Raw genomic sequence first — 26665 nt, forward strand, 5'->3', positions numbered from 1 at the left:
CCATCCCACTGTCCCTGCTTCCCCAACACATTCATTCGTTCAAGCAACCGACATGAAGGGCCCTTTAAGTGCCAGCCAGCAGGCTGAGGACCAGAGCGCAGTGGTCTGTGCCTCAAGGAGGTAGACTGTGATGCAGGCTCAGGTGAGGTTTGGACAGGCCTGGCTGCAGGGGTCCCCAACCTCACCCGGAGGGGCAAAGCATCATGAAAGGCTTCCCGGAAGAAGCTGCATGTTAGGCTTCGACCAGAAGTCAGCCAGCATGGAGGAGACAGGTGGGGAGCAGGGTCTGGCAGTGCTTCAGTCTTGTGCAGAATCTCCGAGGCAGGCAAAACCCTGCAAATCTCCCGAACTCAAAGAAGAGCTAAGTTTGGGGGTGGGAGAGCAGCAGGGAGACAGCAGGCAGGTCCGATGTTCTGATGTTCTCCGCCTCTCCCCATCCCTCTGGTGGCTCCTTCTCTGCCTCCTGCCCCCACCCCTGCGGCCACAGGTCACCTGGAAGCCACCTGTGGCTGCCCTCCCCTGCCCTCGGGCACCAGCGCCCCCTAGGGGCACACTCGGCCCCGCACCCCCTTCTGCAGCCTCTGGCTGATTCCAGCCGCGCGGCTTCCAGGAGTCTAGACAGGGTGAGGCGCTCGGCTCCTGGCTTCCTTTGCACCCACAACACCCTGAAGAGCAGGTATTAAGGGCTCATTTTTCAGAAGCGAGCCCGAGCCTCAGGTAGTGAGCGGCTCAATAGGACAAAGCTACCAAGGGGCGGCAGAAGCAGGCTGCAAACCCGCGGCCTCGCCCCCGCTGGCCCCTCAAGCCCACTCTGGGCCTGTGATCCGGTCCTCCGAGGTCAGGCTCAGGGACCCGAGCGTCCAGGGGACTCTCCTACCTTCAAAGTGGCCTCACTGAGGCCCGGAGGAATGGAGCCCCTGAGCCCCGCTGCACAGCACAGTCCCGGACCGGAGGACCAAACCGGGTCTTCGCGGCCCAGCGGCCGCTCCTGTAAGAGGCCTCCGAGCTCCTCCTCCCCCACCAGCCGCAGGCTGCGACTCTGCCCACAGCAACCGTTTAAAATCCTGTCACTAAAAAATGTGTGCGGGGTGGAGAGGAGGGGCTGTGCTAATCCAGTGCTCCCGTCTCCTGCCTGTCTTCTGCGGCCAGCTCAGAGGTGAGGCCCCGGGGCTGGGGGAACACAGGGTCCTTGGGGAAATAGGGCGTGGGAGGAGGGACCCCTCCAGGCCCCCCTTTCCAGGGGCGGGGACAGGACCGACGCCAGCCATTCCCCCGCCACTGCTGGTCACAGACTTCAGCCCGCTGACTGGCCTTCACGACAGCCCGGAGCAGCCCTCACCCCATTGCACAGATGAGAAGACCAAGGCTTGCAGAGCAGCCACTTGCTCCAGGGTGATTCCTCCCAGGAACCTGGGGTTGGAGTGGGAGTTGAGAAGCCTCTGGTCTCAGGAGAGGGACACAATTGCGATCCCGCCCAACCAAACTTGTCTTCAGGGGGACTGAGCCCCTGTGCAGTGCTGCCCCCGGAACACCCCACCACTCCCGGGCCCCCAGCTTTCCTCAAGAACCCTGCTGGGCTGGAGAAGGTGTGGGATGTGCGCAGCTGCACAGAACCAGGAGCCACCGGGACAAGGTGTGGGGAGGAAGGGGGCCCAGCAGGCATTAGGACAATGGTCGGAAGGAGGGCCAGCGCCACGCGGTCCTACAGTCCCCTACAGTCCCCTACCGTGAAGTGAGCAGCGCCCCCCGGGCCCCCCGCCGTGACGCTGGCCTGCTCCCCCGCATCGCACTGCACCTTGCACATTTTGCTTCACTCACTCCTCACAGCCCCTCAGGACAGGAAGAACCGTGATGTCCACTTAACAGATGAGGACGCTGCCATCCCCATTCTTCCCAGGAGTTCCTACCCTACAGCCAGCCCCACTCTGCCTCAGATGCCCTCTCTGCCTCTAGTGTCCTGGGACCCCATACCAGGCTGATCTTGACCCCAGGGAACTGACAGACAGGGGAGCTCTGTTTATGGCTTTGACTTCAGAGCGATCCCCAATCCCCGGGGCTTGACTGGAGAACAGAGATAGCCTCCTGATTGCTTGTTCCCTTTGATCTTCATCTATTGCCTGGCAGGTGTCCCAGGACATATGTCCTCCTGGGCAGAGCTTAAGTGGGAGCTATAAGAGGAGAAAGGAATAGAGGACTCGAAGCAAGCACAGGCAAGGGGGTGGCGGGGCCTTGTCAGCTGTGCGGAAAATGTAGGGAAAAACCTCCTGGGGGGCACAGACCAGCAGGAGCAAGTGTGCAGAGGCGGGAAGGGCAGGGCATCAGCGAGGTGGGGACACGCCTGGGTTGAATTCAGGATTCCAAGGCCAGAGATGGCAGGAGCTGAGATCCCTGGTGCTGCCCGGCCCACACTGGACATGCGAGGGGGCAGGGCTGGAGACCATTCAGGCCCTTGGCCCTGGCAGGACACCTGGCCCAAACCGTTCCCTACTTTAGCTGAGAATAGAGTCAGCACGCTATGAGATGTTGAATACAGAACAGTATATGCAACGTATCTATCTGTGGGCTAAAGAGAATAAACAAAACCCTCTGTGCCCACTGTATAGATCTAAAAAATGCACATCTCGATGTCTTGGAACCCTTAATGTGCCCATTGGGCTCCAGGGGCCTTTAATTTAGAAAACTCTGATCCCAATCAGAGCCAAATCAGTACCAAAGTGGTGTGCGGAAAGTTCTTAGCACAGAATCTAGTCGGAATGGGCCCAATGGTAGGCAGCCCCCGGGGCAGCTTTCCTCTGTGACAGAGCACCTAGGACCTTTCTGCGAGCAGGGCCTCCCTTAACAAAGCTGGGGGTACTTTGCTCCTAAATCCCCAGGACCAGGAGCTGGTTTGAATTTCACTTCCGAACATGCAGTTGCCCGTCAGGCCACGAGGTGGCGACCGGGAGTCAGGGAGGTGAGAGCCGGAGGCCGGCGGGCCGCGGAGGTGTGGGGATGGCTTCAGATTATGGCAGAGAAAGAAAAGAGGAAGAAAAGTCTTCTGTGCGCCAGGCCCTGTGTGGAAGCTTTACAGGGATGATGCCGTGCATCCCTCATCACAACCCTAAGAAGCAGGTGTGAGCATTCCCACCTTACAGAACAGGAACATGGGCTCAGAGATGTCAAGTGACCTGGCCAAGGCCGCATAGCTAGGGAATGGCAGATCTGGGATTTGAACCAGAGCTGAGTCAGCGACAAAGATACAGGAGGAGGAAAACAAGGGGAAGCAGAAGGGGGTAAAATATCAACCTCTTCTTGCTTTAGCCACTCCCAGCAGTTTTGTGCCTCTTCACACTGGCCTGTGAGGCAGGTAGTGTCACTGCCCATTTTATGGATAAGGAAACTAAGGCTAAAAGCCAGAGAAAGGCTACTTATTATCACGGCCCTAGCTCCTGGGGATTCAGCCCTCCCTGAGCCCTGAGGGAGGACCACAAGGGTGAGTGCAGAACTGGTGAGCTCCTACCCCCCACCCAACGCCCCATACACACACACAGCCTGGCCCCTTCTCTTCCTCTGCTCCTCGAAGATGAAGAGCAGGCTCAGGCCTTGCCCAGGACTCAGAGCAGCCTCAGCTTCCCAGGGATACCAGGGGGGCTCCCTCACTGGAGCAAGATTCAGGTCTACCCCCGTAGAGCACCGGCCCCTGTGGGTGCTTCCAGAACAGGGGACCTGAGTCATAGCTGGAAGCTCCTGATTGGGAGTCAGCGTTTCATTCTCATCATGTCAGTCACTAGGGCCCTGGGGCTTGGAGTGCTCTGCCCCCCCTTCCAGCTTTGGGGAGTGTGCAGTGCAGCGCTATTAAGCTCCAATCCCAGCTCTGCTCTTCACTGTCCATGTAACCTTGGACAAGTCACTTAACCATCCCACTTTTCTTTATAAACTGAGGGGTGAGCACAGAGCCACCATGAGGGTTCACATGAGCAAGTGAACCTGCCTCAGGATTCGGCCAAACCCAGGCACTCAAACAACAGGGCTAAGATTATTTGTGGGTGCCCCTACTTCTGTCTACACAGGAAGCTAACTCTCAGCTCCCAAGAGGAGCCCAAGGGCCTGCAGGGAGTGTTTGGGGTTGTCCATGGCACTGGCAATGGCAAGGCTTCCTCTCAACCCTTTTAGGCCAGAGAAGCTTCTGGGAGCTGAGTTCCCTGAGACACCAGCCTTCCTTCCCCATGCTCCGAGGCTCAAAGGCTCCTGGCCGTCCCGTGACCTCAGGGGCCATCCAGAGGAGGCATCGAGGCATGGGCAGTGGGAGCTTGTCCCTGCCAGTCAGCGTGAGTCTTGCGGCCTCCTTGATCCAAGGAGGAGGTGGGGGCACCTTGGATCCGAGGGACTGAGATGCTGACAGCTCTGCTTCGTACCACTGGGGGGAGCCCTAGAGACCGTGGTCCGTTCACAGACACAAGGTTACAGGCAAGAGGGTTAAAGACAGACCAAAGCTTCAGTTTATTGGGGCATTAAGGGGCTAACAAATAAATGGTTAATAAAGCCCTTCACTGTTTAAGCTACTTAGAGTTAGGTCTCTGTCACTTGCCACCAAAGTCCCCACTAAAACCCATACCATCTTACAGGGTCATCGGGCAAATTAGTGAGATCATATTTCCATGTTTTTGACACAAAGTCAGTGCTCAAAAAGAATAGCTAAGATGATTCCCAACACAACACAATAACCACCCCCGTACCTCCCCCACCCCCAGTTCTGCAACATCGCCCCCCTTCATTCATACAAATACAGTTTGTGAGAACTCTACCTAACATGTACACAGATTTTGAGCTGGCATTTAAAAGAAGACATTGTGTTGGGGGCATTTTCTTCCCCTACAGATTCCATTCAACTGGACATTGTCCGAGATTCCTGAGAACAAATGAAACCAATCGCTGTTGGCACAAAACACACGTATAGTCACTGCGAGTGTGGTTCCTGCCATCAGAGCTCTTGTGGCCAGGAGCACCTGCCTGGTGCCAGATCCCCCTCAGGGTCACCCATACATGGAACTTAGAGGCTGTCATGGGGCTGGGCAGTGGGGTACTTCATAAGCCAGAGAGTTCAACTGGAAAAGTGAATTACTGGTGCTGAGTTGCTAATGAGCAAATAATCAAGTTATACCCATCACAAAAATGTCCAGCAACAGAGTGCTTATGACAAGGGCAGAAAACTGCAGTCATGCTCTGCAAAACAAAGGGAGGTGGCAGCTCTAGAAGAGGTCAGCTCACTGCAAAGGATCTTTTGGAAAAATTCCCCACCAACACCAGCACCTAGAAATATGGCCCTAGCAGTGATGGCCAGGACAGTTATAACAGCTGCTACTTGTGGGTACTTATCACAGGCCAGCACCTCTAGGCATGATCTCATTTCATTGTCTCTCAAAGTGTTGTTATTATCGTCCCCATTCTCCAGGTGAGAATACTGAGGCTCTGAGGGGTACAGGAGCTTGTTCAGTGAGTGGCAGATCCTGAGAGCAAGTTACCAGTATAAACAAGCAGCTCTGCCCAGAAGGAAGGTTGGGACAGACAGGCAAAGCTCCCAATTTTTCGCAAAATTCTGCCCTTTTGAGGGGTGGAGCGGGCTTCACCAGATTAGGCTCCAGGCCAAGGAGTGAGTTGGAATGGCCTGAGGGATGAATGAGAAAGGCCTCTTCCCAGGGGAATGGGAGGGAGGCTTCAAAGGCAGGGCTGGTGCAGCCCATCCTAAACTGCTTCCCTGGCACCTGCCAGCAGCAAGTCAGCAAGTCGGCTGGCTTCTCAGGACACGAGAAGCAGGGAGAGAGGGAGACTGATGGCCAGAAGACCACCTCCCTCTCCCGAGCCAGCCCAGCCCTACTGCAGGCACGACCTGTGCCTCTTACATCATTGCCTCTTACATCATTGCTGTCTAGGAGGGAAGGCTGAGTTGGGGCGTGGTTAACGGCTTCCCAAATTCACGCAGCCAATTGGCACAGCTGGGAATATAGGAAGACGGAGGGAGGAGAATGGGTTCATTTTCACACATGAAAGACCCCACATCCCCACCACGTCCCCCTCCCTCCTCTCCTACCCCCAGAAGAGCCCCTAGAAGAAATCCTGTAGATTAGAAACCTAGAATGCTGACGAACGGCACACCAGTAAGGAGAAGCAGCAAGGGCTCACCCATGGGGAGGCTGGATACAGGAGCAGGTGCACAGCCGGGGACTGGGAGACGGGACAAGACCAGACTGGGACCCCTCGGAGGCCGACCACACTCTCTGAGCCCTTTTCCAAATCGCTGGAGAAGATGGGCCCCTGCCCCAGTGATGACTCCCCTAAAGCCAGGGCGTGGCTCGGAGGTGGGCTCACCCAGCAGCACCCTTGTGGGGAGGACTCTCCGACCACTGTGCGGGAGGAGTGTTTCTGGCAAGCTACTAGGGTGATGTTCTTCTCGGAGTTTTCGCTTTAACATACGTGGCTGCTTTGCTGTTGGGTACAGCCGGTTTATAATTGTGCTATCCTCCCCAGGGAATGTGTCTCCCTTCATTAAATAGTGTCTCTTTGTCCCATTGTAATGCTTCTAGACTCGAATTCTACTTGGATGGCAGTGTTGGCACTCCTACATCCTGTTGCGTTTGCGTTGACCTATTCTCTTTATCTTTGTCCAGTCCTTTATTTTGCTGTCTTTCTTTGTCCTTTTTTGGTGATTTCTTGTTTCTTAAAAAAGCATGTAAGTGGGATTCAGTTTTATTTTCATTATGTTATATTTGATACATACACCAAGCAAATATATCAAATATATGACTGATATAAGTGAGGAAGCACAAGATGAACGCCTATGAACATGACCAAAGATAAGAACTAGAACATTACCCAAACCACTGAATCTTCCTCTGTATTTCACCCCATCCTTTCCCCTACCTCACTCCTGAAGATAACCACTATCTTGTATTTTATGTTTATCACTGCCTTGCTCTAAAAAAAAATAAAAATAAAAATAAAAAGCAAAAAAACTTAGGGGCACCCAGGTGGCTCAGTTGGTTGAACATTGGACTTTTAATTTCAGCTCAGGTCATGATCTCAGGGTCCTGGAATCCAGCCCCAAGTGGGGCTCGTACTCAGCCAGGAGTCCCTTGAGGATTCTCTCTTCCTCTGTTCCTCCCTTTGCTTCTCCCCCCTCACTCGCTCCCTCTCTCTCTCTCTCTCTCAAATAAATACATAAGTCTTTAAAAAATCCTAATCCCCCCAAATGATATATCCTTCAATTTTCCTTGTTTTAAGGTTTTTACAAGGGATATCATGTTATGCATAGGCTTCCACTAGCTCCTTTTTAAAATCAGTATCATTGCCAGCATTCACCTACATTGTTGCTGTAGCCACTATTTGTTGCAAGATAACATTCCACTTCTTTATTAATTCTCCTGTTGCAGACAATTGGCTTTTTCCAGCTTTTCACCAGAATGAACAACGCGGCAATGAGTGTCCAGCTACACGACTCCTAATGCACACATGCCAGACAGAGTCTTTCCAGAACATAAGCTGGTAGGGGTGTAGCTGGGGATATGCACAAAGTCAGCTTTGTAAGACAAAGTCAGCATTTTCCAAAGTGATTTTACTATTCACATTCCCACCAGCAATGAATAAGAGTTCCTATTGCTCCCTCTCTTTGACAACACTTACCAATTTTGACCTGCCCCAAATGACTTGAATTTGCTTCTTACTACCTTAGTGTTGAGGTTGAGCATCTTTTCTTATGTATATTCTCCATCGGTGTTTCCTCTTTTGGGAAATGCTTATTCATGTGTTTTGCTCAATTTTCTTTTGGGTTATTTGTCTTTTTCCTTATTTATTTTTAGGGTTATTAGTTTGGCTTTTAAAAATTATATTCTGAATACAAATCCTTTGCTAGTTATATGTGATATAAGTAATTTCTTCCAGTTTGTGAAACAGAAGTTCATTTTAGTATAGACTAATTTATTATACATTTTTATAGACTGATTTATTATACATTTTATGGTTTGATTTTTTTTTTTTGGTCTTATTTACAAAATCCTTCCCTACCTGAGTCATAAAGATATTCTCTTTTATATTCTTAAATTTTGAAGTTTTCACATTCACATTTAACATTTTTAATCCATTAAGAATTTATTTGGGGGTTGTGGTGCCTGGCTGGCTCAGTTGATGGAATGTGTGACTCTTGATCTCAGGGTCATGAGTTCAAGCCTCACGTTGTGTGTAGAGATTACTTAAAAATAAAACCTTAAGAAATGACTTATTTGGGGGTACAGGTGAGATAAGGATCCAATTTCGTATTTTTTCCTATGGATAACCAATTATTCAGGCTTCTTGCATTGAACAGTTAATCCTTTCCCAGGGGTCTGAAAAGCTAGTTCTATTGTATGTCAAGTTTTCATACGTGTGAACATTTACTACTGTCACATTAGCTGGGCTAATCCTGTGCCAGTACTACAATATCTTATGTATGAATACTTTATGTAAGTCTTTTTTTAAAAAAACATATTTCATTTATTTATTCATGAGAGACAGAGAGAGAGAAAGGCAGAGACATAGGCGAGAAGAGGAGCAGGAGCCTGCAGGGAGCCCGATGTGGGACCCGATCCTATGACCCTGGGATTACAACCTGAGCCTAAGGCAAGACATTCAACCACTGAGCCACCTAAGTGTCCCTACTTTATGTACATTTTAATTGCATTTAAGGCATGTTTTACCACCATATTTTTAAAAGATTTTGTTAGAGGGAGAAAGCACAGGCATGTGGAGTGGCAGAGGGAGAGGGAGAAGCAGACCTCCTGCTGAGCAGGGAGACCAATATGATGCCGGGCTCCATCCCAGCACCCCAGGACCACGACCCCAGCAGAAGGCACACACTTAACCGACTGAGCCAACCAGGCACCTCCTTACCACCATTTCTTCTCCAGAATTGTACAGCTAGTCTTTTGTTCTTCCCTATAGATTTTAGAATCACCTCCTAAAGTACTTTTCAATGTCTTAATGGGATTTTGATCAGAATTATAATCCCTCTATAGATAACACAGGGAGAATTGATAAAATATAGATAACGAGTCTTTCCCTCCTTGAACAAAATCAACCTCCCTGTTTATTTAGGTCTTAATATCTTTCAACACAGTTGTAGGATTTTTTGCATATCAGATCTTACACATCTTTTATTAGCTTTATTTTTAGAATCCATCCTTTGTCAGTTTCCTAAATTTTGTCTTTTTCTGAATCATTTTATAAGCAAGTATAGAGAAAGGCAATTTAGTTTTAAATATTATCGTATATCCTGCCATCTTGAGAAACTCTTATGAATTCTAATCTCTCAGTATATTATTTTGTTTTTTTATGTAGATGATCATCTCTGTGATAGTTCATTTTTTATTAAGATTTTTTTAAAAATTTTTAATTTTTTATTCATGAGAGACACAGGCGGAGAGAGAAGCAGGCTCCATGCAGGGAGCCCGACATGGGACTCAATCCGGGGTCTCCAGGATCACACCCCAGGCTGAAGGTAGCACTAAACTGCTGAGCCACCCGGGCTGCCCCATATCTTTCTTCCTTTTTTTTTTTTTTTTTTTTAGATTTTATTTATTTGAGAGATATAGAGAGAGTGAATGAGAGAGCAAGCATGGGTGAGGAGGAAGGGCAGAGGGAGAGGGAGAAGCAGACTCCCCAATGAGCAGGGAGCTGGACACAGGACTCTATCCCAGGACTCAGAGATCATGACCAAAGGCAGATGCTTAATCAATTGAGCCACTCAGGTACCCCTCGTTTCCTTGTAGTCATAACATATATGATACTCTAATATGTAATATAGGATTTAGATATATAATTATTATACATGGTATTATATATTAATGATACTGGATTATAATTCATATATAATACATATTCATGTTAAACCACTCTCACATGCATGGTATAAAGCCAGTTTGGCCATGATTTTAAATATTTTGTTGCATTCAGTTTTCTCCTATTCTTTCTTGATTTTTGTATGTAGGCACATGAGGTTGTCCTGGTTTGGGTATTAAAATCAGACTGGTTTCTCAAAATGAGATGAAGAGTGCTTCCTCTTTTCTATTCTCTGGATGAGTTTGCATAAGATTATAATATCTGTTCTTTGGATGTTTGGAATCATTTGGGCCTGATATTTTCTATGTGGAACTATTTCAGTTATAAATTCAATTACAGTTAGTGATTATGGGACTATTCGGGATTTTTATTCTTCTTGAGTCAGTTTTGCTAAGTCATGCATTTTAAGGAATTTGTACATTTTGCCTGCTTTAAAATTTATTAATACAAAGCTGTATAGTACATTCTCTTTTTTAATCTTTTTTTTTAGAGTTTTATTTAAGCCATCTCCACACCCAACATAGGACTCAAACTCATGACCCTGAGATCAAGAGTCACTGAACCAGCCAGGTGCCCCTCTTTTTTTATCTTTTTAATCTCTGCTTTACCTGTAGAAATATTTCCTTTCTCATTCTTAATATTATTGATTTATGCCTATGTCTTTTTATGCTTTAAATTTTGCCAATATGTATCTGTTTCATCAGTCTTTCAAAGAATCAGTTTTGTCCTTTTTGATTCCACATCACTTTATTTTTCTATTTTATTAACTTATGGTATACTTTCTTCTACTTTCACCAAATTCTGTTGTTCTTTTCCTAATTTTGTGAGATAGGTGCTTAACTCGCTGTCAGCCTTTTTCCCCCTAATATAAGTATTTAAGACTATATTTCCCTCAAACTACCACTTTTGCTGCACAAGTCTGGATATGTAATGTTTTCATTCAGTTCTGAGTACTTTAAATTTTTCCAGTGTTATTTTTTTCTAATTAACAAACATATGGAAATTTTTTTCACTCATCATTTTATCATTGACTTTTAACCTATTTGCATCATGAGTTATGGAAACATGATTTGTATGATACCAGTTATTATAATTTGTTGAGAATTGCATTATATTCTAGCGTGATCACTTTTTATAAATTTCCCATGTGCACATGAAAACATGTATTTTCTAATCATTGGATTTAGGATTTTATCTCTAGCTAATTGTTCAGGTTTGTTAATTGTGTAGTTTAAATCCTCTATATATTTTTTTATTGAGCGCGTGCAAGAGAGAGAACACAAGCGAGAGAGAGAGAGAGAGAGAGAAACAGAGAAAGCACGAGCAGGAGGAGGAACAAAGGGAGAGGGAGAAACAGGCTCCCACTGAGCAGGGAGCCTGATGAGGGGCTCTAACCCAGGACCCTGGGATCATGACCTGAGCTGAAGGCAGATGCTTAACCAACTCAGTCACCCGGGCACCCCTAAATCCTCTATATCTTAATTTTTTCTTTGCTTGACATATAATAATTACAAGAGATGTTGAAATCTTTCTTAATAATCATAGATTTATCCATTTTTCTCTGTAGTTCTTTCATTCTTGCTTTGTGTATTTTGAGGCTGTTTAATTCAATTGTTTTATCCTCCAGATGCACTAAAACCTTTATTATCTTTATCTCTTACAATAATATGTAACTTAACCTCTATTTTTTGATACTACTAAGGCCACTCCAACTTTTCTTTGGTTGGTATTTTTCTGATGTATCATTATGAATGGCTTTATCTTCAGCCTTTCACTGTCATTATGTTTTAAGAGTGGTTCTGTAGACCACATATGGCTGGTTTTAAAAAATATATGGGGGGGCATTTGGCTGGCTCAGTCAAAAGAGCATGGAACTCTTGATTGTGGTTGTGAGTTTGAGCCCCATGTTGGGTGTAGAGATTACCTTAAAATAAATAAATAAACTTCAAAAAATATATGTCATACTTTCTGCTTTTTAACTAGAGAATTTAGCACATTTGCATTTTTTAAGATTAGTGATAAATTTGAACTTATATCTGCCAACTAATTTTGTGCTTATTTTTAACCCACCATCTTTTCCACTGTTCTCATTTCTCCTTTCTTACTTTTTTAAAAATTGAGTTTTCACCCTATTTCTCTTCCTCTACAGTTAGTAAATACATACTTCTTTTCTATTCTTTTAGTAATTGCCCTTAAAATTATATTTTTCAAACTTAAAAAAGCCTAAAGTTAATAATTATCTTCTTCTACCCGCCCCCCAAAATAATTCAAGGACCTTCAACTACATTAACTCCAATCACCCTTCCAACTTGTATACAATTGATGTCCAGTATTTGAGTTCTGTCCCTTTTTTCCCCACAAAGTAGACATTATTATTACTATTGATACTATTTTATACATTTTTAAAAATCTAGACTTACCTACATATTTACCACTTCTTTACTCACCATTTCTTCTTCTTCTTCTTTTTTTTTAATTGTTCATTTATTTAAGTAATCTCTATACCCAATGTCAGGCTCAAACTCACCACCTTGAGATCAAGAGTCGCATTCTCTTCTGACTGAGCTAGCCAGGTGCTCCCCATTTCTTCTTTCTTTTGAGATCATTTTTCTTTACTTTCCTTTACTGAAAGTCTAACAGTGGTGAATTCCCTCAGGTTTTGTTTTGTTCTCATTTCCAAAAGATAGTTTTCAAAAGATATGAGTATATAAGTCTTCGGTCAATAATTGTTCTGTATTCCATCTTGTATTTCTTTGAACATTTATACATGATTGTTTTATACTCTGTATGTTGTAATTCCAGTAGCCAGAGTATTTAGGAAAGGTATCTAAGTATAGTGTTTATTATATTACTAACTCTCACTCATAGTGGCTTGTTTCCTTGTAGTTTGGTAATCACTGATTGTGAGCTCATATTTTGCTAATTTCGTTTCATTTTATTTTTTTTTTAGAGAGCAAGAGCAAACAGGGGTGGGGGGAGGTGGAGAAGGGTAGAGGGAAGAGGGAGAGAGAGAATCTAAAGGAGGCTCAGCGCAGAGCCAGATGCAGGGCTCTATCTCATGACCCTGAGATCATGACCTGAGCCAAAACCAAGAGTTGGACACTTAACTGAGCCACCCAGGTGCCCCATGTTTTGTTGATTTTAACCTATGAGAATCCTGAGGGCCTAAGCTGAAGATGCCTTCCTCCTGAGATGCACTTGTGTTTGCCAGGAGTCAGGGGCTGCTATTAACCTGGAGCTACGTTAGAGACCCTGGCTCAAGAATGAATGAATGAATGAATGAATGAATGAATAAATAAATAAATAAATAAATAAATAAATAAATAGATTTTAAAAAGAGAGAGGGACCATGGCTCAATGCAGGAGTCTCACACCAAGTTCTCTCACCTTGCCTCTGCCCTTGATTTATTTGCCTATCAGAGCACTTATTTCAACAGTTAGCCTAATTTCCCTGCTACCCTGTTATTCACGACTTCAGTGCTTTAGTTTTAGTTCCCCATTGTCTCGTGTTTTTCTTGGTAGAGGGTGTTCAGTGGAGATTTTCCCTTACTTTCTAACAAACCCAGCAATGCATTAAAAAGGCTAGTTTATTTCTTTTGTTTTGTTTTCATAATTCATGCAGAATCTAGTTGAATTTTAGTGGGAGGGCCTTTCAAAGCACCAGTTCACCATCTTGCCAAAAGTAGAAATCCCATGATGCTACTATTATCCCCATTTTCTAGATGAGGAAACTGATGCTCAGAAAATTAAATATCCTGCTCAAGACTACACAGCCATCCAGTGGCAGAGTCAAGACTAGAAGTCATTCTGTCTGACTCCAGAGCCCAAGCATGAGCTTGGGACCAGTGTTGCTGGTCCCCAAAGGAAAAGAAACATCTTTATAGGACTGCAGCCCTGGAGCGTGCGGTGCAAGCCTGGAGCCAACACTCTGGGATGAGCTCAGGAGCTTCTGCTGGGGAAAGAATAAGGAGACCCAGTTTGGCTCAGAGTGGGGCAGGCCCCATGCTCTGAGCGGTCCAACACCATCTCAGGCTGACTCAACTAGCGCCTGTCCAGGGCGCTCAGCCTGCTGCTCCCACCCTGGGAAGGGAGCCAGCAGGCACTTCCTGCACTCAGGTTTCCATGACAACCAGTCATCCTATGAGATGCAAAAGCCACAGGCAGTGAGTGAACATTTCTGAATCTTGAGACCTCATTGCAGGTAGGTCTTCTGCAGCCTTGAGGGGCAGTGTGAGGGGGGCTCAGAGGAAAGAGAATTTGTGTGAAGCAGTTATGTTCAAACAAGCCACTCACCAGCCCCTTTCTCGTCACCCACACCTCAATTATGGGGACCTTGGGGCCCCAGGTCCAAGGAAGTCTAGAAATAGGCTGGGGGCAGCCTGGTTCCCCTTTTTCATTCAGTAGTAATCCCCTCATGCCTCCTTCCCCCAGGTACTCAGGCTCCTATGATAAAGGACTTGAGGGCACCTGGGTGGTTGAGTATTTGCCTTGGTCGTGATCCTGGGATTGAATCCCGCATTGAATCCTGCTTCTCCCTCTATCTGTGTCTCTACCTCTGTGTGTGTGTCTCTCATGGATAAATAACATCTTTATAAAACAAACAAACAAAAAACAGGGACTCCCTGCCCTCAGTGAGCAATCAGTCTAGGGCAAGAGCCAGACGTATCCTAACAGCCCATTACAATGAGCAGACAAGGGAGCACAGAGGTCATGGGAGTACAGAAAAGGGTTTCTCTCCAGGAAGGCTTCCCTGAGCAGAAGGATACATTTGATCTGGGCTTCAAAGGGTGGTGAGAGAGAGCCCAGCCCTGTAGAGAAAGGGGGGAAGGACAGAGCAGGCAAAGGAAACCATGTGCAACGGGCTCAGGAGCATGTGAGAGCAGCTGCAGAGGGGAGTCAGGCCAGAGCTCCAAGGCCTAGAACGCGATGCTGTGAACTCTGGCTTAATCCTGGGAGCAGCAGGCAGCCCTTAAAGCGTTTTTATGAGGATGTGACATGGTCCAGCTGTCATCACAGTAGGGAGAATGGATAGGAGCTGGGGACGATGACTGTTGTGGCAGGGCTGAGGGAGAGGGGGACAGATTTGAGAGATGTTTAGAAGGGTAAATCAATGGGATGTGGTGAGAGACTGTGCGTGAGGAGCGTGAAAAAAGATGGGAGCGTTAACCAGGAGACAGAAAGCAGGAGCAGGGGTGGGAATAGGGGAGGGGTGGCCATATCAGACCTCTGCTGGGTCATGTGGAGGTGACCAGTTTTCCTCATAAAGATGCTGGTGGTTGAGCTCCCTAGAGTGTGATATCCAGGACATTTCCTCTCTAGGTCAATGGAGGAAAAAAAAATGTTTCAGAGCCTTCTTCAGCCTGGAGGCTTCCAGCAGACGTCAGTCACCAGGTGGGCAGTTCCAGCTCAGATCTGCCCCCACACTCACCCCCCACCCCTGCTTTGGACTGCACCAGCCCTGGTGTCCCCCAGCCCCTGCAAGAGGCATCCTGGGTAGCTTGGTGTCTCCCATTGCAGGGCTGACAGTCCCATCTCCCAGGCCAGTGGAACTAATTTTCTCTTGTGCCTTGTTTGCTTCTGGTTGTGTACTTGTCACCGTTATGTGGGTGGCGGCTTGGTTGTGCAAACTGGGGCTCTCTCTATTAATAAGGAGTGAATTATAGAGAAATCAAGGTGATGACTGCAATGCGAAGAAAGGTGGCCCTGGAATCAGACAGAGCTGTGTGCAAATCCTGACTCTACCCTAATTGGCTGTTTCTATGGGCAGCGTCTCCCCCTCCTAATGAGATCCACAGATACTCCATATCCTCACACACCGGGCTCACACTTCTCTCTCCCTCACACCCCCTCTCCTGTTCCGAGTCATCTGCTGTTCCTGACCCCTCTTCTCCCTCACGCCCCTCCAGGCAAGACTACACTCCTTCCCCTTCGCCCAGACTGACCCTCCTAGGGAGTCATCTCAGGCTCCCTCCGGCGGGGGCCAGTGGCCTCTTCACTCCCCTCACCTCCAGCCCCCATCCTGATGATCTCCAGGCAGGTGCCGGGCCTGGCCGACAGCGGCCCGAGTTTGCCAGGCCCGTGTACTTGACCCTGTCTCTGGACTTGCGGGCACCACTGTGCCCCCGGGGGAAGCTGGGAGTGGGTAGGGAGGAGAGTGGATTTGGCAACGCGACGGGCCCCAAGGTCGGTATCTATTTCTGCTCCTCTTATTCCCTCTTCCCGCAGTCCCCACCCCCACAGCCCCCCACCCCCACCCCCAGCACTCCGGGAACAGGAGGAGGGAGGTGTGGCGGGCCCAGGAGTCTGGAAAGGGGACAGGGCCAGGCCCGAGACGCTCCGAGGCAAGCCCCGCTTTTTGGGCCAGGACAGCCCAAACCCCCTGCCCGACCATAGGGGGGTCGCCGGCCAGGCGCCCCGCAGAGTCTGGGCGCCCCGGGCCTGACCCGCGCCCTGCCTGCTGGGGCCACCCCTCGGCCGGGACAGGCTCCCAGACCCAGCACCCGCTTCCTCCCCGGGGCGGGGCCCGGCGGCCACAAGCCAAGCGCCGTAAAATTTAAAGAGGTGAGAGAGACACTGCGCAGAAACCTCAGCAGCGCGGGGAAATGAAATAAGGCCTCCCTTTGGGGACCCCGCCCCCCGCCCGCGAGGCCCGGGCCCGGGTCGCCCCGCAGGGTCCAGGTGCGGGCCCCGCGCTCGGCGCCCCCTCCCCGGCCTGGCGCACGGGCCCGCTCCCCGCTCCACCCCCCAGCGAGGGACACAGAGGCCGGGCACCCAGGGATGCGGACCCCAGCAACCTGCCGCGGGGCCCGGGCGGGCCGCGTCCCCTCCCCCGCGGGCCCCAGCGGCCCCAGCAGTGCCCCAGCCCCCACTCGTCCTTAGGTGTCGCCCGGTACTTCGGGTTGCTGCGGCCCCTCCCTCTCCGCGCGCCCACCCCGCGCAGCCCCCCGCGTCCCCCCATGATGGATGGAGCCTTCAGGGAGCCGGCGCGGGCGGGCTGGGCTCAGGCGGAAATGAAGAGGATAAGATCTGCGAGCCGAGTCGCCCGTGACACCGTGATATCCGCTCGGCGAGCTGCGCGCGGGGTGATGGATGGGGCGCGGCGCCCCCCGCCCCCCGCCCCGCAGCCCCGCAGCCCCGCAGCCCCGGACCCCGCCCCCAGGGCAGAGCCGCTGCGCGCGCGCACACACACGTGCACACACACGTGCACACACACGTGCACACGCGCACACACGTGCACACGCGCACACACGTGCACACGCGCCGCGGCGTCCCTCCCGGGCACAGCGCGCTGCGGCCACGCGTGCGGCGGACGGATACCGGCGCTCACACTGGGGACTGTCGCCGCAGACCCTTCCCCTGGCACTCACAAGACCAGCCTTAGCGCGAACCGCACCTTACACCTTCGCCTGCGCACAGATACGCACAGCAGGCAGACGGTGCCCCCTCATCCCCACACGGTCCTCCCAGAGTCTCGGGGACCACCGAGAAAGAGGACGCGATCGCTGTTGAGACTCGGGCCTGGGAGGGACGGGGTGTTAGGGGGCAGGACAGCAGTTGCCGCCTGCGTTCGTCATCTCATTTGGCTACTGAGCAAGTCAGGCTTGGTCCGGGCAGGAAGTGGGCAGCGCTAGGACTGTCCGAACAGGCCTCCCCGCCAGTGTTGCCATGGTTACCAACCTCTAGCACTGTCACCCAGCAACATCATCGTTACTATGGTTACAGGCACGCGTCCCCCTCCGCCACCGCTACCATTTGCTTGTCATCGCCGTTACCATTCATTCGTTCATTCGTTCGTGTATTCGCTCATCCCCTCACTCTGCTCATCAGCTGGGGGTCCAGAGATGAGTAAATCGATGCCCGCTTTGGGGAGTGCACAGCAGAATGGGGGAGACAGGTAAGCAACCACCGGCGTTGGACATTCTGCAGAGCCCTGAAGGATAATCAGGACTTGCCACGTGGATGTTTTGGTAGAAAGAATACTGGGGGGGGGGGGGGGGGGCGGGTCCCGGCAGGGAGGGCAATAATAAGAAGGGCCTGAGGGCATCGACAGCATCTCCGCCACCACGTGGTGCTCCGTGGACTTGGAGAAGAGTAGACTCTGGGGTGTCATTGGGGGCAGGCCTAAGGAGGGGAGACTGGTTGCTGCCACACTATGGAGGATCTTTAATGACCCAAGATTCCCCATGCTACGGCTCTGGAAGTCTGATAGACCTGGGTTCGAATCCTGAATTTGCCACCCCTTAGTTTAGGGACTTTGGGCACATCATTTCTGCACAGTCTCTAGCATTTAGTAAGTGCCGGGATAACCATTGTTTTACTTACTGTTGTTTTTAACCACGAGGAAAAGCTTTGGAGAATCACCAACGTTAACACTTTTGGCCTCCAGAGGGAGCTCGAGTTCCTCTCTCCCTAATCGGCCTCTTCATGCCAAATTCCAGAGGAACCAGGATGGGTGCTTAAGGCCAAGGGTGTCGGAGGATGAAGTCTGGAAATGGGGCGTTCCTAGAGACTAGTTCACATATTATGTGTGTCCTCTCCTTTGTCCACAGGCTGTATCTCAAAGGGAAGGAGTCCCTACCCAGGCACGTGGTAGGTGGGTAAAAGCTTGGGTCCCACTCACCTGAGCTAGGGATTCAGTTCCGCGGTTTGAACCCAAGGCCTTTGATGACTCACATTCTTTAACTAGGGTTTTCCATCAGAACCAACTGGAAGGCTTTTCTGAGTCGTGAATGCCTGGAAAATTCTGACTCAGCAGGTTTGGGTTTGATTTCTGAAAGAAGCTCCTTGGGGATTCTAATGTGGCCCCTGGTTAATTTCCCAGATACCCCTGGCTGCTTATGCCCCGGGGACCAGCACACAGTAGTCCTCTTTTTGCTACTTCTCTTCCTTCTCAAAGACACTACCTGCATCCCCAGAACTCTGCATATATACAGCTATAGCAGTATATCCAATTGATTGGTTTGAAATGGACAACTGACCTAGGATAGACCAACTGCAGTCTTTCCCTAAGATTTTTAGAAATTATTTTATTAAAATTTTAAACGTAAAATATTTCACACATATAGAAGAATAGGGGATAACAGAATAAAACCCTTCTGCTCATTATCCAAGTTTATTTATTTTTAAAGATTTTATTTATTTATTCATGAGAGACACAGAGAAAGAGAGAGGCAGAGACATAGGCAGAGGGAGAAGCAGGAGCCCGACATGGGACTCAATCCCAGGACTCCAGGATCAGGCCCTGAGCCGAAGGCAGACACCCAACTGCTGAGCCACCCAGGCATCCCTCATCACCCAAATTTAGAAATGATTAGCATTTCACTATATTCTTTCTGCTTTTGCTTTCATCCTGATTCCTTTTCACTACTCTCTTCACTGGCACTTACTCATAGGTAGCTCTAAATTGGTGTGTATCCTGCCCGTCCAATTATTATACTTTCACTATGGTGCTGTCCATAAAAATATAGTATGATTTTGTATATTTATTTTTAAGTGAGCTGTTTTATGCCTTTGGGTACATATTTACAGGAATGGGATCATTCTCAACTTGCTTTCATTCAACATTATTTTCCCAAGATTGTTCATGTTGCTACATGAGCCCAGATTCATTCATTTTACCTGAGGAAGAGTAGCCCATTGCACAAAAACACCACACTTTATTTATTGTTTCTTAATTTTGCTGCAACTGTAGATAATCCTCCAGCGAGCATCCTCGAGCACCATGTCTCATTGTGTCTAAGAGCAAAATGTTTCCGGCGCATATACCAAGGGGAGGAATTGCTGGATCCCAGGTGTGTGTATTGTCAAGCTGTATTTCCAAATCATTCTCCAAAGTATTTGCACTAATTTGCCCTCCCACCAGCAGTATGCAAGGGTCTTCATTTCTCTACATCTATACTAATAATACTTGGTACTGCCAGACTTTTAAATTTTTGCCCTTTGATTGATGTGATCTTTGTGTGTATGTGTGTGTGTGTGTGTTTCCACAATTATGAGTGAAGGGCATTTTTAAATTTTTTTATAGGAAACTACATTTTCTCCTTTGTGTATTAATTGTTCATATCCTTTGTCCACTCTTCCACTGGTTGTTTACCTTTATCTTATTGAAGTTCGTTATGTAATCTGAATCTTAATCCTTCCCAGTTTTTTACTTTGAGAATGTTTTCTCTTACTTGTGGTTTAAAATATTTTTTCATTGAGGACACCTTTCTTTATAGTGGTTTGCAGCAGAAAGGAGAGTCAAATTTATTAGTCTTTTCCATCATGTTTGGTGTTTCCTCCTTGCTTTCTCTCTGTCTTTCCCATTTTCTTTTTTTTCCTTAGATTTTATTTATTTATTCATGAGAGACACAGAGAGAGGCAGAGAGAGACATAGGCTGAGGGAGAGGCAGGCTCCCTGTGGGGAGCCCGATGTGGGACTCCATCCCAGGACTCCGGGATCATACCTGAGCCGAAGGCAGACACTCAACCACTGAACCACCCAGGCATCCCTGTCTTTCCCATTTTCAAGAAATCTTTCCCTATACAAAACCATGAGATATTCTCTGATACTTTCTTCTAATTATTTTAAAGTCTTCACTCTTTTACATTTAGGACCTCAAGTCACCTAGGTTTGTATAGATGGCCTTCCATATATATTATTTTATATTGGCTCCGATAGAGATGGCCAGTTGTCTCTGCACCATATGTTCCATGGCTCCCCACTTCCCCACTGACTGTGAAGCTATCCCCATCATATAGAGACTTCCCATACACGTATAATTCAGCTTCTAGACTCTGTTTCCTGTTCTGTTGATCTATTTGTTTATCCCTGTGCCATTCCACACAGTTTATATGATTATACCCGTATAAGAAATCTTAACTTATGGCAAATATGACAGAGACTGGCTAGCTTTTAACCATACCTGTTTCCTCTTGTTTTGGGGACCACAGGTGGGCTCTATCTCACAGCCTCCCTGGCAGTAGGTGTGGCCACGTGAGTGGGTTCTGACCAGTGTTGTGAATGGAAACAATGTATGCCATTTCTAGGCATTGCTTACAGAAACTTCCATGTATGATCCTTCATGCTCTTTCCTTTTCCACCAGCTTGAGGCAAACATGCATGGCAACCTTGAAAGATGGGAACCAAAAATGGAAGAAGACTGGGTCTGCAACTTGCTGCTTGAAGGAGAGATGCCCACTGATCAGGAGCATCCATTTTGGATTTATAGAAGCCAGACATAAGGGAACCTGGGTGGCTCAGTGGTTGAGCATCTGCTTTTGGCTCAGGTCATGATTCCGGAGTCCTGGGAGCCCAATGTGGGCCTGATCCCAGGACCCTGAAATCATGACCTGAGCCAAAGGCAGATGCCTAACCTATTGAGCCACCCAGGCCCCCCTATTAGATTTGAGTCATAAAGATGTTGAGATTTGTTTGTTTGTTTCAGCTACTGTCACCCTCATATAGTTGGCTAAGTATCTCCCTATCCTCTTGCTCCTCTTCAAAGTTGTCTTAGATATTCCAGCCCTTAATCAGTTTACCAAGTTTCTTCAGAAAACCTTGCTGTGCCTTTGATTGGAATTCCATTTAATTTCTGTATCAATATGTGGAGGCTCACTATCTTTTTAATACTGAGCCTTTCCATTTATAAACATGATTTATTTAGACATTACTTATTAGATGTTATTAGATCTTATTTGATTCAATTTTATTAGGTCAATACAGATACATAATTCATTTTTACATAGGTCTTGTGTATCTTCTTTATTTTCTAAGATTTTATTTATTTTTTCATGAAAGATACAGAGAGAGGCAGACACAGGCAGAGGGAGAAGCAGGCTCCTTGCAGGGAGCCCAATGAGGGACTCCATCCCTGGACCCAGGGATCACTACCTGAGCTGAAGGCAGATGCTCAACTGCGTTACATTTTAGTCTTAGTTATGTTGATTTTGTTGCCATTGCAAATGAAATCTTTTTCACATACTCTGTTCTAATTGGTTGGTGCTATGTATAGAAGCCCCAATAGTTTTTGAATATTTATCTTTTTCTGGCAACCTTGATAGATTCTCTTATTAGTTCTAATGATGTATAATTTTTGGATTTTCTACATTAAAAATCATATAAAAGATGTTATTCTATCTACTGCTATTTCCACTGCTTAGAACTACCTTATCCTACCTCATTCATTCCTTCACGAACTTCAGGTCTTTTTTAATTATCATTGAATCAGTAAGGCCTTCCCTAGCCCCTGTATAAAATAACACACACATGCACATACAGACAGCTTTCTTTTTTTATCACCTTTCCTCTACATTATTTTTTTAGGACTGACATATTATAAATTATTCGTTTGGTTTTGTCTGATTCATCCACTACAGTGTAAGCTCTGTAAGAGTAGGAACTTTGTTTTGCTTGCTTCTATTTCATCCAGTGCCTCACTTAATAGATATATTTTAATTTTTAGTATTTAAAAAACCTTTTAAAGGAAATATTTTAAGACTTTGTTTATTTTTAAAAGATTTTTAAAATTTATTTGAGAAAGAGAACATGAGCCAGCATGAACAGGGGAATGAGGCAGAGGGAGAGTCTTCTCTTTTTTTTTAAGATTTTATTTATTTACTTATTTGAGAGAGAGTGTGTGCAAGGGGGAGGAGCAGAGGGAGAAGAACAAGCAGAGCCTGATGTGAGGTTCGATCTCACGACCCTGAGATCATGGCCAGAGCTGAAACCAAGAGTTGGACGCTTAACCTACTGAACCACTCAGGCACCCTTAGATTTTATTTTCTTAAGTAATCTCTACACCCAATGTGGGGCTCAAACCTACAAGCCTACCTTGAGAGCCACATGCTCTACTGACTGAGCCAGCCAGGTGGCCCTTAATAGATAAAAAAAATTTTTAATGAATAGTGTCAAATGTATTCTTTTTTTTTTTAAGATTTTATTTATTCATGAGAGACAGAGAGAGAGGCAGAGACACAGGCAGAGGAGAAGCAGGCTTCACGCAGGGAGCCCGATGTGGGACTCGATCCCGGGACATCCGGGATCACGCCCTAGGCCGAAGGCAGCCGCTTAACTGCTGAGCCACCCAGGTGTCCTGCACATATTTCTTTCAGTACAAAATTAAAGATATTGTCTCTAATATTTCGATGGTAGGTTAAAAATATTTCTTATATTCATAATTTTCTGAGTTTAATTATTTTACTTTTATTTCAAATGGTTTGTTTCCGTCTATTGAAATTTTAAATAATTTTATTTTTAATCTGTTAATGTGGTGAACTATACCAATAGATTTACTAATATTACTTCATCGTTTCCTCTAATAAATTCAACCTCATCTTGGTGTATTTTTAGTGTAAAACTTAGGATTCATTTTGCTAACATTTTTTTTAAAAGATTTTATTTATTTATTCATAGAGACACACAGAGAGAGAGGCAGAGACACAGGCAGAGGGAGAAGTAGGCTCCACGCAGAGAGCCCGACGTGGGACTCGATTCAGGGTCTCCAGGATCACGCCCTGGGCTGCAGGTGGCGCTAAACCGCTGTGCCACCGGGGTTGCCCTTTGCTAACATTTTTAAAGGATTTTTGCATCTATATTCTTAAGTGAGGCTGGCCTATCATTTTTCTTTCTCATATTCTTTTTTCCAATTCTGGTATCAAGGTTATCTCAGCCACAGGAAAGGAGATGGAGGTGAAGCTTTATCCTCTTTCTATTCATGAAACAATGTAAGACAGGACTTAGTTGTTTCTTAAAATTCTGGTAAAACTCATCTGGAAAATATCCAAGTTCTGATGTTTTCATTTTAGGCCAAATTCTTAGGTGGTTATAGTTCTATTTGCGTTTTCTATTTTTTTTTCTGAAGCTAATATTGATCAGTTTTAGATTTATAAAGCAGATGTCTACTCCATACAAGTTTTTTAATTTATTAACATATGGTCATCCAAAGCATTCCTTTATGATCCTTTTCATCTCTGTTGTGTCTATACTTATGTCCCTTTTTAAACATTTCTTTTTTTCCCTTCATTAACCTTAACAGAAGTTATCCATTTTATTAATCTTTTCAAATAGTTAACTTTTGATTCTGTTGTTAACTTCTGTTGTTTTTTAGTTCTAGTTCATTTTTTAAAATCTACTTGAGTTGAAAATTTGGTTCAAGTTATTTCAAGGCTGTAATTTTCTCTCTCATTTCCACTTTGACACAATCTACAAGTTTTGACCTGTAGCATTTTAATTATTCAACTATTTATGTTTGGAGTTTTTTCAATTATAAATATTTATAATTGATGTTATAATCTCTTATTTAATCCATTAATTATTTAGAGATATTTTCCCACTCTGGCTAGCCTTTATTATTAAATTCTAATTTCATGAGTTCTGTGGGATACTGCTTCTTCATTACTTTTTGAGTCTTCTTTTATGTGATAGAATGGGTTGATATTTATAAGCATTCCATATATACATGAGGAGAATATATAGTTTCCATTTGCGATGTTCAGAATTCTACAGGAGCTCTTTATATTAACTAATAGTTAATGCTATTGTCTAGTCTTATATATCTTCTTTGTCCTTACTAGTTTTCTTTTTTTCTTATTCCATCTCAAATGTGTTAAAATCTAGCATAGTTGGGGATTTGTCAATTTTTGCTTAATGCGTTCCAGGCTATATCAAGTTCAGTGTTATCTTTTCCTGGGAAATTGTTCTTTTCATTATTAAATATCACCTACTTTTCTTAATAGTGTTTTTTTTTTAAAGCTTATTTCATTTAGTATGAACATTGTTATACCAGCTCCATTTTGGTTAGTATCTACTTATTACTGTATATTTCTATCTAAACATTAGCTATTACCTATTTCATTTTTCAGGTGCAAATAGGATATGTAACTGAATTTTTTTTAAAAATATTTTATTTGTTTATTCATGAGAGACAGAAAGAGAGAGGCAGAGACATAGGCAGAGGGAGAAGCAGGCTCCTTGCCGGGAGCCAGATGTGCAACTTGATCACAGGACCCCAGGATCATGACCCGGGCCAAAGGCAGGTGCTCAACCACTGAATCACTCAGGTACCCCCCCATAACTGAATTTTTTTAAAGATTTTTTTTAAATTTTAGAGACAGAGAGCATGTGTGAGTGGGGGGGAGGGGCAGAGGGATAGAGAGAATCCCAAGCCAACTCTGAGCTGAGTGCTGAGCTGGGAGGAGGGGGGCGGGCAATCTCACCACCCTGAAATCATGACCTGAGCAGAAATCAAGAGTAAGATGCTTAACCAACTGAGACACCCAGGTGCCTTGGATATGTAGCTGCATTTTTTTTAATTTTTAATTTTTATTTTTTTAAAGATTTTATTTATTTATTCATGACAGAGAGAGAGAGAGAGAGAGGCAGAGGGAGAAGCAGGCTCCATGCCGGGAGCCGGATGCAGGACTCGATTCCGGGTCTCTAGGATCAAGCCCTGGGCGGAAGGCAGGTGCTAAACCACTGAGCCACCCAAGGATCCCCAAAAGATTTTATTTATTGATTCATGAAAGACAGAGAGAGAGAGAGGCACAGGCAGAGGGAGAAGCAGGCTCCATGCAGGGAGCCCGACACAGGACTCCACCCGGGTCTCCAGGATCAGGCCCTGTGTTGAAGGCTGTGCTAAACCGCTGAGCCACCGGGGCTGCCCTCTAACATCTGTTTTGTGTCTGTATGTGTCTCTTCACTGTTTTTTTTTCCCCCCACTGGGTTTTTCTTTGTTCTTTCCTTTCTTCCTACGTTCCATTGAATTAATCAGTATCTGTTTTCCTTTTAATTGTTTCATAAATTATATATTCTATTTCTCTTATCTGAGTAGTTATCCTTACATTCTAATATAAGTAATTGAAGTCAAGAGTTAATAATATCTCTATCATTTTCCATAACAATGTAAGGACAAAGATATTTAATTTATCTATCAACCCCATCATCTATTTTTTTATTGTCTAGCATTTAGTGTCACCTTTTTAACTCTCCCATTAGTTAGTTAGCTGTGTTTTACAGCTAAGGCTTACTATATTTTATCGAATCTAAGATGTCATCAATTGTAAGAAACACTATTATTTTATGTACTTCTAAGAAAAAGGAGGAATGACATCAGCAAAAATGGCAATCTTAAGGACCTCTGAAAATTCCCTCCTCCATAAAAGTAGTGAAAACACTGGCAAAAATTGTCAGAAACAACTTTTTCAGAACTTGGGAAATTAACCAAAGGCTGCAGCAATCTGGGAAGCATTCATTATTATTTTTTAAAGCCAATAGCTGCATCTCAGTAGGAACAGCAAGCTTTATGGCATTTTAACTTTCACTATTCTCATTTCCCCCTCCCTGGCTCTGCTCTGGCCCTTTCCCTGTAACTACAGTAAAAACCTTGCAGCCGCTGGAAGGGGCAGAATGGGTTGATGCCCTTTCAAAGTCAGAAGACTCAAATTATAAAACTCAGAAATTAAAGAGAAGAGAGCCCTATCGATCTTGCAGAAATAAGAAAGATTATAAATGAATACTACTCACAAATTAAATAATCTAGATGAAATGGGCACATTTCTAGAAAGACACAAACTATTGAAACTAGCTTTTTTTTTTTTTTCTTTTAGAGAAGGAGGGAGATGATCTTAAGCAGGATGTATGCCCAGCACAGAACCCAATGCAGGACTCAATCTCACAACCCTGAGATCATGACCTGAGTTGAAATCAAGAATTGGACACCTAGGGGCAGCCCAGGTGGCTTAGTGCTGCCTTCAGCCCAGGGCGTGATTCTGGAGACCGGGGATCAAGTCCTGCGTCGGGCTCCCTGCATGGAGCCTGCTTCTCCTTCTGCCTGTGTCTCTG

At 46.1% G+C, this 26665-nt stretch overlaps 1 long non-coding RNA gene across 1 annotated transcript; it reads left to right on the top strand.

Annotated features, from left to right (window-relative positions):
• The first annotated feature begins 17145 nt into the window (after positions 1–17145).
• Positions 17146–26665, top strand: LOC140605751 (uncharacterized). Its single transcript, XR_012008319.1, has 5 exons — positions 17146–17740; positions 18396–18439; positions 19538–19637; positions 23240–24885; positions 26431–26665. It is a non-coding gene; the product is annotated as an uncharacterized lncRNA (long non-coding RNA).

The sequence above is a fragment of the Canis lupus genome, chromosome 16 (assembly GCF_048164855.1).
Source record: "Canis lupus baileyi chromosome 16, mCanLup2.hap1, whole genome shotgun sequence".
NCBI classification, from domain to species: domain Eukaryota; kingdom Metazoa; phylum Chordata; class Mammalia; order Carnivora; family Canidae; genus Canis; species Canis lupus.